The sequence below is a fragment of the Protopterus annectens genome, chromosome 13.part0 (assembly GCF_019279795.1).
Source record: "Protopterus annectens isolate FY-2018-M chromosome 13.part0, PAN1.0, whole genome shotgun sequence".
Taxonomy (NCBI): domain Eukaryota; kingdom Metazoa; phylum Chordata; order Ceratodontiformes; family Protopteridae; genus Protopterus; species Protopterus annectens.
This window is the reverse complement of record NC_056747.1, coordinates 443783826-443799187: the sequence shown is the minus strand read 5'-3', so window position 1 is coordinate 443799187 and position 15362 is coordinate 443783826.

Genomic DNA, 15362 nt, shown 5'->3' with positions numbered 1-15362 from the left:
ATCCCTTGTGCTGACCCTCCTGCATAAAACCTAAATCACTTGCGCCACGGGTCATATGTAAAACCAAAATCCCTTCGGCTGACGCTCATATGTAAAACAAAAATCCCATGTGTTGATGCTCATACATAAACCAAAATCCCTTGTGCGGAGACTCATTCATAAAATCTAAATCCCATGTGCTGACACTCATACAAAAACCAAAATCCCTTGTGCCGAGGCTTGTACGTAAAACCAAAATCCCATGTACTGAGGCTCATACATAAACCAAAATCCCTTGTGTTGATTCTCATACATAAACCAAAATCCCATGTGCTGTGGCTCATACATAAACCTAAATCCCCTGTACTGAGGCTCATACATAAAACTGAAATCCCATGTGCTGACGCTCATACATAAACCAAAATCCCTTGTGCTGATGCTCATACATAATACCAAAATCCCTTGTACTGATGCTCATACATAAAACCAAAATCCCTTGTGCTGTGGCTCATACGTAAACTAAAATCCCATGTGCTGACGCTTATACATATACTAAAATCCCTTGTACTCAGGCTCATACATAAAACTAAAATCCTTTGAGCCAAGGCTCATACATAAAACCAATATCCCCTGTGCTGATGCTCATACATAAACCAAAATCCCCTGTATTGATGCTCCTGCATAAAACCTAAATCACTTGTGCCGATGATTATACGTAAAACCAAAATCACTTGTGCTGACGCTCATACGTAAAACCAAAATTCCTTCTGCCGAGGCTCATATGTAAAACCAAAATCCCTCATGCTGAGGCTCATATATAAAACCAAAATCCCTTGTGCTGATGCTCATACATAAACCAAAATCCCTTGTGTTGATGCTCCTGCATAAAACCTAAATCACTTGTGCCGATGATTATACGTAAAACCAAAATCCCTTGTGCTGACGCTCATACGTAAAACCAAAATTCCTTGTGCGGAGGCTCATACATAAATGAGAATAACTAGGATCATACAACAGATAATTTCCAGAGGCCCATCATTGGAATAAAGCATTTAGGATCTGACTCCATCAACTCATAGTACAAGGTACAGCTCTGGGGTAAATTTTCCATTTCCCATCAGTACTGAGGCTCATACATAAACCAAACTCCATGGTGCTGACACTCATACAGAAACCAACATCCCTTGTGCTGATGCTCCTACATAAACTAAAATCCCTTGTGCTGACACTCATGCATAAAACCAAAATCCCTTGTTCTGAGGCTCATACATAAACCACAATCCCTTGTGCTGAGGCTCATACATAAAACCAAAATCCCATATGCTGTGGCTCATACATTAACCAAAATCCCTTGTGCTGATGCTCATATACACACTAAAATTCCTTGTGCTGAGGCTCATACATAAATGAAAATCCCTTGTGCTGACATTCATACATAAAGCAAAATCCCTTCTGCTGACGCTCATACAAAATACTAAAATCCCTTGTGGTCAGGCTCATACATAAACAAAAATCCCTTGTACTGAGACCCATACATAAAACCAAAATCACTTGTGCTGACGCTCATACATAAACCAAAATCATTTGCGCTGATGCTCATGCATAAACTAAAGCCCCTGTGCTCAGGCTAATACATAAGCCAAAATCCCTTGTGCGGATGCTCATACATAAACTAAAATCCCTTGTGCTGAGGCTCATACATAAAGCAAAATCCCCTGTGCTCAGGTTCATACATAAAACCAAAATCCCTTGTGCTGAGGCTTATACGTAAAACCAAAATCCCATGTACTGATTCTCATAGATAAACCAAAATCCCATGTGCTGTGCCTCATACATAAACCTAAATCCCTTGTACTGAGGCTCATACATAAAACCGAAATTCCATGCGCTGACGCTCAAACATAGTCTAAAATCCCTTGTGCTGACATTCATACATAAACCAAAATCCCATGTGCTAAGGCTCATACATAAACCACAATCCCTTGTGCTAACGCTCATACAAAAAACAAAATCCCTTGTGCTGAGGTTCATACATAAACCAAAATCTTGTGTGCTGAGGCTCGTACATAAAACCAAAATCACTTGTGCTGACGCTCATACATAAACCAAAATCCCTTGTGCTGAGACTCATACATAAAACCTAAACCCCTTGTGCTGAGACTGATACATAAAACCAAAACCCCTTGTGCCGAGTCTCATACTTAAAAGCAGATCCCTTGTGCTGATGCTCATACATAAACTAAAATCCCTTGTGCTGACGCTCATACATAAAACCAAAATCCATTGTGCCGAGGGTCATACGTAAAACCAAAATCCCTTTTGCTGACGCTAATACATAAAACCAAAAACCCTTATGCTGACGCTCATACATAAAACCAAAATCCCTTGTACCAAGGCTCATACATAAACCAAAATCGTTTATGCTGAGGTTAATACATAAACCAAAAAACCTTGTGCTGAGGCTCATATGAAAAACCAAATTCCATTGTGCTGAAGCTAATACATAAACTAAAATCCCTCATGCTGACGCTCACACATAAACCAAAATCCATTATGTTGAGGCTCATGGAAAAAATAAAATCCCTTGTGCCGAGGCTCATACATAAACTAAAATCCCTTGTGCTGAGGCTCATGCACAAGACCAAAATCCCTTGCGCTGAGGCTCATACATAAAAACAAAATCCCTTGTGCTGAGGCTTATATATAAAACCAAAATCCCTTGTGCTGATGCTCATGCATAAACCAAAATCCATTGTGGTGACCCTCCTGCATAAAACCTAAATCACTTGCGCCGCGGGTCATATGTAAAACCAAAATCCCTTGGGCTGACACTCATATATAAAACAAAAATCCCTTGTGCCGAGGCTCATACATAAAACCAAAATCCCATGTGCTGAGACTCATACATAAACCAAAATCCCTTGTGCTGATGCTCATACATGAACTAAAATCCCTTGTGCAGACACTCATACATAAACCAAAATCCTTTGTGCTGAGGCACATACATAAACCAAAATCCCTTGTGCTGAGGCTCATACATAAAACCAAAATCCTTTGTGCTGAGGCACATACATAAACCAAAATCCCTTGTGCTGATGCTCATACATAAACCAAAATCCCATGTGTTGATGCTCATACATAAACCAAAATCCCTTGTGTGGAGCCTCATTCATAAAATCAAAATCCCATGTGCTGTGGCTCATACATAAACCAAAAACCCTTGTGTGGATGCTCATACATAAACCACAATCCCTTGTGCTGATGCTCATACATAAACCAAAATCCCATGTGCTGATGCTCATACATAAACTAAAATCCCTTGTGCTCAGGCTCATACATAAGCCAAAATCCCTTGTGCGGATGCTCATACATAAATTAATATCCCTTGTGCTGATGCTCATACATAAACTAAAACCCCTTGTGCTCAGGCTCATACATAAAACTAAAATCCCTTGTGCGGAGGCTCATAAGTAAAACCAAAATCCCATATCCTGATGCTCATATATAAACTAAAATCCCTTGTTCTAAAGATCATACCACAAAAAACAGAATCCCTTGTGTTGACACTCATACATAAAACAAAATTCCCTTGTGCTTAGGCTCATAGATAAACCAAAATCCCTTATGCTCGGGCTAATACTTAAAACCAAAATCCCTTGTGCTGAGGCTCATACATAAACTAAAACCCCTTGTGATGAAGCTCATACATAAAACCAAATTCCCTTGTGCCGAGGGTCATACATAAACCAAAATCCCATGTGCTGAGGCTCATACATAAACCAAAATCCCTTGTGCTGAGGTTCATAAATAAACCAAAATCCCTTTTGCTGACACTCATACGTAAACCAAAATCCCTTGTGCTGAGGTTCATACATAAAACCAAAATCCCTTGTGCCGGGGCTCATATGTAAAATCAAAATCCCTTGTACTGAGGCTCATATATAAAACCAAAATCCCTTGTGCTGATGCTCATACATAAACCAAAATCCCTTGTTGTGACGCTCCTGCATAAAACCTAAATCACTTGTGCCGAGGCTTATACATAAAACCAAAATCCCTTGTGCTGATGCTCATACGTAAAACCAGAATCCCTTTTGCCAAGGCTCATATGGAAAACCAAAATCCCATGTGCTGAGACTCATAGATAAACCAAACTCCATAGTGCTGGCACTCATATATAAACCAAAATCCCTTGTGCTGAAGCTCCTACATAAACTAAAATCCCCTGTGCAGACACTCATACATAAAATCAAAATCCCTTGTTCTGACACTCATACATAAACCAAAATCCCTTGTGCTGACACTCATACAAAAACCAAAATCCCTTGTGCTGACACTCATACAAAAACCAAAATCCCTTGTGCTGAGGCTTATACGTAACACCAAAATCCCATGTACTGAGGCTCATACATAAACCAAAATCCCTTGTGTTGATTCTCATACATAAACCAAAATCCTATGTGCTGTGGCTCATACATAAACCTAAATCCCCTGTACTGAGGCTCATACATAAAACCAAAATCCCATGTGCTGATGCTCATGCATAAACCAAAATCCCTTGTGCTGATGCTAATACATAAAACCCAAATGTCTTGTGCAGAGGCTCATATGTAAAACCAAAATCCCTTGAGCTGACACTCATACATAAACCAAAATCCCTTGTGCTGACACTCATACATAAATCAAAATCCCTTGTACTGATGCTCATACATAAAACCAATATCCCGTGTGCTGATGCTCATACATAAACCACAATCCCATGTGCTGATGCTCACACATAAATCAAAATTCCATGTGCTAACGCTCATTCATAGTATAAAATCCCTTCTGTTGAAGCTCATACATAAACCAGAATCCCTTCTACTGACTCTCATAACATAAAACCAAAATCCCATGTACTGAGGCTCATACATAAAACCAAAATCCCTTGTGCCGAGGCCTATACGTAAAACCAAAATCCCATCTACTGAGGCTCATACATAAACCAAAATCCCTTGTGCTGATTCTCATACATAAACCCAAATCCCATGTGCTGTTTCTCATACATAAACTAAAATCCCTTCTGCTGAGACTCATACATAAACCTAAATCCCTTGTGCTGAGGTTCATACATAAACCAAAATCCCTTTTGCTGACACAAATACGTAAACCAAAATCCCTTGTGCTGAGGCTCATACATAAAACCAAAATCCCTTTTGCCGGGGCTCATATGTAAAATCAAAATCCCTTGTACTGAGGCTCATATATAAAACCTAAATCACTTGTGCCAAGGCTTATGCATAAAACCAAAATCCCTTGTGCTGACGCTCATACGTAAAACCAGAATCCCTTTTGCCGAGGCTCATACGGAAAACCAAAATCCCATGTGCTGAGGCTCACAGATAAATCAAACTCCATAGTGGTGGCACTCATACATAAACCAAAATCCCTTGTGCTGAAGCTCCTACATAAACTAAAATCCCCTGTGCAGACACTCATACATAAAATCAAAATCCCTTGTTCTAACACTCATACATAAACCAAAATCCCTTGTGCTGACACTCATACAAAAACCAAAATCCCTTGTGCTGAGGCTTATACGTAAAACCAAAATCCCATGTACTGGGGATCATACATAAACTAAAATCCCTTGTGTTGATTCTCATACATAAACCAAAATCCCATGTGCTGTGGTTCATACATAAACCTCAATCCCCTGTACTGAGGCTCATACATAAAACCGAAATCCCATGTGCTGATGCTCACACATAAATTAAAATCCCTTGTGCTGATGCTCATACATAAATTAAAATCCCTTGTGCTGAGGCTCATACATAAAACAAAATCCCTTGTGCTGAGTCTCATACATGAATTAAAATCCCTTGTGCTGACTCTCATACATAAAACCAAAATGTGTTGTGCCGAGGCTCATACATAAACGAAATTCCTTATGCTCAGGCTAATACATCAAACTAAAATCTCTTGTGTTGAGCCTCATACATAAAATAAAATCCCATGTGCTAAAGCTCATACAAAAAAAAAACAGAATCCCTTGTGCTGATACTCATACATAAAACCACAATCCCTTGTGCTTAGACTCATAGATAAACCAAAATCCCTTATGCTCGGGCTAATACATAAAATCAAAATCCCTTGTGCCAAGGTTCATACATACACCAAAATCCCATGTGCTGAGGTTCATAGATAAACCAAAATCCCTTATGCTCAAGCTAATACATAAAACCAAAATCCCTTGTGCTGAAGCTCATACATAAAAACCAAAATCCCTTGTGCCAAGGGCCATACATAAACCAAAATTCCATGCGCTGAGGCTCATAAATAAACCATAATCCCTTGTGCTGAGGTTCATACATAAACCAAAATCCCTTGTGATGAGGCTCATACATAAAACCAAAATCACTAGTGCTGATGCTCATACATAAACCAAAATCCCTTGTGTTGACACTCATATGTAAACCAAAATCCCTTGTGCTGAGGCTCATACAATAAACCAAAATCCCTTGTGCTGATGCTTATACATAAAACCAAAATCACCTTGTGCTGAAGCTAATACATAAAACCAAAATTCCTTGTGCTGATGCTCATACATAAGCCAAAATCCCTTGTGCTGAGGCTCATACATTAAACAAAATCCCATGTGCTGATGCTCATACATAAAACCAAAATCTCTTGTGCCATCGCTCATACATAAACTAAAATCCCATGTGCTGAGGCTCATACATAAACCAAAATCCCTTGTGCTGAGGCTCAAACATGAATTAAAATCTCTTGTGCTGGCTCTCATACATAAAACCAAAATGCGTTGTGCCGAGGCTCATACATAAACGAGAATTCCTTATGCTCAGGCTAATACATAAAACTAAAATCCCTTCTGCTGAGCCTCATACATAAAACAAAATCCCTTGTGCTAAAGCTCATACAAAAAAAAAAAAACAATCCCTTGTGCTGAAACTCATACATAAAAACACAATCCCTTGTGCTTAGGCTCATAGATAAACCAAAATCCCTTATGCTTAGGCTAATACATAAAACCAAAATCCCTTGTGCTGAGGCTCATACATAAACTAAAATCCCTTGTGCTGAAGCTCATACATAAAACCAAAATTGCTTGTGCCGAGGGTCATACATAAACCAAAATCCCATGTGCTGAGGTTCATACATAAACCAAAATCCCTTATGCTCAAGCTAATGCATAAAACCAAAATCCCTTGTGCTGAGGCTCATACATAAAGTAAAATCCCTTGTGATTAAGCTCGTACATAAAACCAAAATCCCTTGTGCCGAGGGCCATACATAAACCAAAATTCCATGTGCTGAGGCACATACATAAACAATAATCGCTTGTGCTGAGGTTCATACATAAACCAAAATCCCTTCTGCTGAGGCTCATACATAAAACCAAAACCACTTGTGCTGGCACTCATACATAAACCAAAAACCCTTGTGCTGACACTCATACATAAACAAAAATCCCTTGTGCTGAGGCTCATACATAAAACCAAAATCCCTTGTGCTGAGGCTGATAAGTAAAACCAAAATCCCTTTTACTGAGGCTCATATAAAAAAAAATCCCTTGTTCTGATGCTCATACATAAAACAAAATCCCTTGTGCTGATGCTCCTGCATAAAACCTAAATCACTTGTGCCGAGGCTTATACCAAGAACCAAAATCCCTTGTGCTGACACTCATATGTAAAACCAAAATCCCTTGTGCCGAGGCTAATACATAAAACCAAAATCCCTTGTGCTGATGCCCATGCATAAGCCAAAATCCCTTGTGCTGAGGCTCATACATAAAACAAAATCCCTTGTGCTGAGGCTCATACATGAATTAAAATCCCTTGTGCTGACTCTCATACATAAAGCCAAAATGCATTGTACCGGGGCTCATACATAAATGAAAATTACTTATGCTCAGGCTAATACATCAAACTAAAATCCCTTATGCTGAGCCTAATACATAAAATAAAATCCCTTGTGCTAAAGCTCATACAAAAAAAACAGAATTCCTTGTGCTGATACTCATACATAAAACCACAATCCCTTGTGCTTAGACTCATAGATAAACCAAAATCCCTTATGCTCGGGCTAATACATAAAACCAAAATCCCTTGTGCTGAGGGTCATACATACACCAAAATCCCATGTGCTGATGCTCATACATAAACCAAACTCCATTGTGCTGACACATACATAAACCAAAATCCCTTGTGCTGTCGCACCTACATAAACTAAAATCCCTTGTGATGATACTCATACATAAAACCAAAATCCCTTGTGCCATGGCTCATACGTAAAAACCAAACTCCCATGTGCTGAGGCTCATACATAAAACAAAAATCTCTTGTGCTGACGCTCATACATAAACCAAAATCCCTTGTGCTGACGCTTATACATAAACCAAAAGCCCATATTCTGAGGCTCATACATAAAATCAAAATCCCTTGTGCTGGCGCTCATACATAAACCAAAATCCATTGTGCTGAGGGACATACATAAACTAAAATCTCATGTGCTTAGACTCATAGATAAAACTAAAATCCCTTGTTCTGAGGTTCATACATAAACCAAAATCCCGTGAGCTGAGGTTCATACATAAACCAAAATCCATTGTGCTGAGGCTCATACATAAAACCAATATCCCATATGCTGATGCTCATACACAGTCTAAAATCCCTTGTGCTGAAGCTCATACATAAACCGCAATCCCATGTGCTGACCTTCATACATAAAACAAAATCCCATTTGCTGATGCTCATACATAATCTAAAATCCCTTCTGCTAATGCTCATACATAAACCAAAATCTCTTGTGCTGACTCTCATAACATAAACTAAAATCCTTTCTGCTGAGGCTCATACATAAACCAAAATCCCTTGTGCGGAGGCTCATACATAAATCCAAAATCCCATGTACTGAGGCTCATACATAAACCAAAATCCCTTGTGCTGATGCTCATACATAAATTAAAAGCCCTTGTGCTGATGCTCATACATAAAACCAAAATCCCTTGTGCTGATGCTTATACATAAAACCAAAATCACCTTGTGCTGAAGCTAATACATAAAACCAAAATCCCTTGTGCTGATGCTCATACATAAGCCAAAATCCCTTGTGCTGACGCTTATACATAAACCAAAATCCCATATGCTGAGGCTCATACATAAAACCAAAATCACCTTGTGCTGAAGCTAATACATAAAACCAAAATCCCTTGTGCTGATGCTCATACATAAGCCAAAATCCCTTGTGCTGACGCTTATACATAAACCAAAATCCCATATGCTGAGGCTCATACATAAAATCGAAATCCATTGTGCTGGTGCTCATACATAAACCAAAATCCATTGTGCTGATGCTCATACATAAGCCAAAATCCCTTGTGCTGACGCTTATACATAAACCAAAATCCCATATGCTGAGGCTCATACATAAAATCGAAATCCATTGTGCTGGCGCACATACATAAACTAAAATCCCATGTGCTTTGGCTCATAGATAAAATTAAAATCCCTTGTGCTGAGGTTCATACATTAACCAAAATCCCTTGTGCTGGCGCTCATACATCAACCAAAATCTCGTGTGCTGAGGTTCATACATAAACCAAAATCCCTTATAATGATGCTCATACATAAATTAAAATCCTTGTGCTGATGCTCACACATAAAACCAAAATCCCTTGTGCTGACACTCATACATAAAGTAAAATCCCTTGTGCTGATGCTCATACATAAATTAAAAGCCCTTGTGCTGATGCTCATACATAAGCCAAAATCCCATATGCTGAGGCTCATACATAAAATCGAAATCCATTGTGCTGGCGCACATACATAAACCAAAATCCATTGTGCTGAGGCTCATACATAAACTAAAATCCCATGTGCTTTGGCTCATAGATAAAATTAAAATCCCTTGTGCTGAGGTTCATACATTAACCAAAATCCCTTATGCTGGCGCTCATACATCAACCAAAATCTCGTGTGCTGAGGTTCATACATAAACCAAAATCCCTTATAATGATGCTCATACATAAATTAAAATCCCTTGTGCTGACACTCATACATAAACCAAAATCCCTTGTGCTGAGGCTCATACATAAAACCAGTATCCCATGTGCTGATGCTCATACACAGTCTACAATCCCTTGTGCTGAAGCTCATACATAAACCAAAATCCTGTTTGCTGATGCTCATACATAGTCTAAAATCCCTTCTATTAATGCTCATACATAAACCAAAATCTCTTGTGCTGACGCTCATAACATAAACTAAAATCCCTTCTGCTGAGGCTCATACATAAACCTAAATCCCTTGTGCGGAGGCTCATACATAAAACCAAAATCCCATGTACTGAGGCTCATACATAAACCAAAATCCCTTGTGCTGATGCTCATACATAAATTAAAAACCCCTGTGCTGATGCTCATACATAATACCAAAATCCCTTGTGCTGAGCCTCATCCATAAACTAAAATCCCGTGTGCTAAAGCTCATACAAAAAAAAAACAGAGTCCCTTGTGCTGACACTCATACATACAAACACAATCCCTTGTGCTTAGGATCATACATAAACCAAAATCCCTTGTGCTTAGGATCATACATAAACCAAAATCCCTTATGCTGAGCCTCATACATAAAGTAAAATCCCTTGTGCTGAAGCTCACACATAAAACCAAAATCCCTTGTGCTGAGGGCCATACATAAACCAAAATTCCATGTGCTGAGGCTCATACATAAACAATAATCCCTTGTGCTGAGGTTCATACATAAACCAAAATCCCTTGTGCTGAGGCTCATACATAAAACCAAAATCACTTGTGCTGACGCTCATACATAAACCAAAATCCCTTGTGCTGACACTCATACATAAAGTAAAATCCCTTGTGCTGAAGCTCAGACATAAAACCAAAATCCCTTGTGCTGAGGGCCATACATAAACCAAAATTCCATGTGCTGAGGCTCATACATAAACAATAATCCCTTATGCTGAGGTTCATACATAAACCAAAATCCCTTGTGCTGAGGCTCATACATAAAACCAAAATCACTTGTGCTGACGCTCATACATAAACCAAAATCCCTTGTGCTGACACTCATACATAAACCAAAATCTCTTGTGCTGAGGCTCATACATAAAACCAAAATCCCTTGTGCCGAGGCTGATATGTAAAACCAAAATCCCTTTTACTGAGGCTCATATAAAAAACCAAAATCCCTTGTTCTGATGTTCATACATAAAACAAAATCCCTTTTGCTGACGCTCCTGCATAAAACCTAAATCACTTGTGCTGAAGCTTATACCAAAAACCAAAATCCCTTGTGCTGACACTCATATGTAAAACCAAAATCCCTTGTGCCAAGGCTCATACATAAAACCAAAATCCCCTGTGCTGTGGCTCATACATAAACCAAACTCCATTGTGCTGACACATACATAAACCAAAATCCCTTGTGTTGACGCACCTACATAAACTAAAATCCCTTGTGATGATACTCATACATAAAACCAAAATCCCTTGTGCCATGGCTCATACGTAAAACCAAAATCCCATGTGCTGAGGATCATACATAAAACCAAAATCTCTTGTGCTGACGCTCATAGATAAACCAAAATCCCTTGTGCTGACACTTATATATAAACCAAAATCCCATATTCTGAGGCTCATACATAAAATCAAAATCCCTTGTGCTGGCGGTCATTCATAAACCAAAATCGATTGTGCTGAGGCTCATACATAAACTAAAATCTCATGTGCTTAGGCTCATAGATAAAACTAAAATCCCTTGTGCTGTGGTTCATACATAAACCAAAATCCCGTGAGCTGTGGTTCATACATAAACCAAAATCCATTGTGCTGAAGCTCATACATAAACCGCAATCCCATGTGCTGACCTTCATACATAAAACAAAATCCCATTTGCTATTGCTCATACATAATCTAAAATCCCTTCTGCTAATGCTCATACATAAACCAAAATCTCTTGTGCTGACTCTCATAACATAAACTAAAATCCTTTCTGCTGAGGCTCATACGTAAACCAAAATCCCTTGTGCGGAGGCTCATACATAAATCCAAAATCCCATGTACTGAGGCTCATACATAAACCAAAATCCCTTGTGCTGATGCTCATACATAAATTAAAAGCCCTTGTGCTGATGCTCATACATAAGCCAAAATCCCATATGCTGATGCTCATACACAGTCTAAAATCCCTTGTGCTGAAGCTCATACATAAACCGCAATCCCATGTGCTGACCTTCATACATAAAACAAAATCCCATTTGCTGTTGCTCATACATAATCTAAAATCCCTTCTGCTAATGCTCATACATAAACCAAAATATCTTGTGCTGACTCTCATAACATAAACTAAAATCCTTTCTGCTGAGGCTCATACGTAAACCAAAATCCCTTGTGCAGAGGCTCATACATAAATCCAAAATCCCATGTACTGAGGCTCATACATAAACCAAAATCCCTTGTGCTGATGCTCATACATAAATTAAAAGCCCTTGTGCTGATGCTAATACATAAAACCAAAATCCCTTGTGCTGAGGCTCATACATAAAATCGAAATCCATTGTGCTGGCGCACATACATAAACCAAAATCCATTGTGCTGAGGCTCATACATAAACTAAAATGCCATGTGCTTTGGCTCATAGATAAAATTAAAATCCCTTGTGCTGAGGTTCATACATTAACCAAAATCCCTTGTGCTGGCGCTCATACATCAACCAAAATCTCGTGTGCTGAGGTTCATACATAAACCAAAATCCCTTATAATGATGGTCATACATAAATTAAAATCCCTTGTGCTGACACTCATACATAAACCAAAATCCCTTGTGCTGAGGCTCATACATAAAACCAGTATCCCATGTGCTGATGCTCATACATAAACCAAAATCCCATGTGCTGATGCTCATACATAAACCAAAATCCTGTTTGCTGATGCTCATACATAGTCTAAAATCCCTTCTGTTAATGCTCATACATAAACCAAAATCTCTTGTGCTGACGCTCATAACATAAACTAAAATCCCTTCTGCTGAGGCTCATACATAAACCTAAATCCCTTGTGCGGAGGCTCATACATAAAACCAAAATCCCATGTACTGAGGCTCATACATAAACCAAAATCCCTTGTGCTGATGCTCATACATAAATTAAAAACCCCTGTGCTGATGCTCATACATAATACCAAAATCCCTTGTGCTGAGCCTCATCCATAAACTAAAATCCCTTGTGCTAAAGCTCATACAAAAAAAAAAAACAGAGTCCCTTGTGCTGACACTCATACATACAAACACAATCCCTTGTGCTTAGGATCATAGATAAACCAAAATCCCTTATGCTCAGGCTCATACATAAAACCAAAATCCCTTATGCTGAGCCTCATACATAAAGTAAAATCCCTTGTGCTGAAACTCACACATAAAACCAAAATCCCTTGTGCTGAGGGCCATACATAAACCAAAATTCCATGTGCTGAGGCTCATACATAAACAATAATCCCTTCTGCTGAGGTTCATACATAAACCAAAATCCCTTGTGCTGAGGCTCATACATAAAACCAAAATCACTTGTGCTGACGCTCATACATAAACCAAAATCCCTTGTGCTGACACTCATACATAAACCAAAATCTCTTGTGCTGAGGCTCATACATAAAACCAAAATCCCTTGTGCTGAGGCTGATATGTAAAACCAAAATCCCTTTTACTGAGGCTCATATAAAAAAACAAAATCCCTTGTTCTGATGCTCATACATAAAACAAAATCCCTTTTGCTGATGCTCCTGCATAAAACCTAAATCACTTGTGCTGAGGCTTATACCAAAAACCAAAATCCCTTGTGCTGACACTCATATGTAAAACCAAAATCCCTTGTGCCGAGGCTCATACATAAAACCAAAATCCCATGTGCTGAGGCTCATACATAAACCAAACTCCATTGTGCTGACACATACATAAACCAAAATCCCTTGTGCTGACGCACCTACATAAACTAAAATCCCTTGTGATGACACTCATACATAAAACCAAAATCCCTTGTGCCATGGCTCATACGTAAAACCAAAATCCCATGTGCTGAGGCTCATACGTAAACCAAAATCCCTTGTGCTGATGCTCATACATAAACCAAAATCCCATAAGCTGAGTCTCATGCATAAAATCAAAACCCCTTGTGCTGGTGCTCATACATAAACCAAAATCTCGTGTGCTGAGGTTCATACATAAACCAAAATCCCTTATAATGATGCTCATACATAAATTAAAATCCTTGTGCTGATGCTCATTCATAATACCAAAATCCCTTGTGCTGACACTCATACATAAACCAAAATCCCTTGCGCTGAGGCTCATACATAAAACCAATATCCCATGTGCTGATGCTCATACACAGTCTAAAATCCCTTCTGTTAATGCTCATACATAAACCAAAATCTCTTGTGCTGATGCTCATAACATAAACTAACAACACTTCTGCTGAGGCTCATACATAAATTAAAATCCCTTGTGCTGATGCTCATACATAAATTAAAAACCCTTGTGCTGATGCTCATACATAAAACCAAAATCCCTTGTGCTGATGCTCATACATAAAAGCAAAATCACCTTGTGCTGAGGCTAATACATAAAACCAAAATCCCTTGTGCTGATGCTCATACATAAGCCAAAATCCCTTGTGCTGATGCTCATACATAAAACCAAAATCCCTTGTGCTGGGGCTCATACATAAAACAAAATCCCTAGTGCTGCCGCTCATATAATAAAACCAAAAGTGCTTGTGCCATGGCTCATACATAAACTAAAATCACATGTGCTGAGGCTCACACATAAACCAAAATCCCTTGTGCTGAGGCTCATACATGAATTACAATCTCTTGTGCTGACTCTCATACATAAAACCAAAATGCGTTGTGCTGAGGCTCATACATAAACGAAAATTCCTTATGCTCAGGCTAATACATAAAACTAAAATCCCTTGTGCTGAGCCTCATACATAAACTAAAATCCATTGTGCTAAAGCTCATACAAAAAAAAAACAGAATCCCTTGTGCTGACACTCATACATAAAAACACAATCCCTTGTGCTTAGGCTCATAGATAAACCAAAATCCCTTATGCTCTGGCTAAAACATAAAACCAAAATCCCTTGTGCTGAGGCTCATACATAAACTAAAACCCCTTGTGCTGAAGCTCATACATAAAACCAAAACCGCTTGTGCCGAGGGTCATACATAAACCAAAATCCCATGTGCTGAGGTTCATACATAAACCAAAATCCCTTATGCTCGAGCTAATACATAAAACTAAAATCCCTTGTGCTGAGGCTCATACATAAAGTAAAACCCCTTGTGCTGAAGCTCATACATA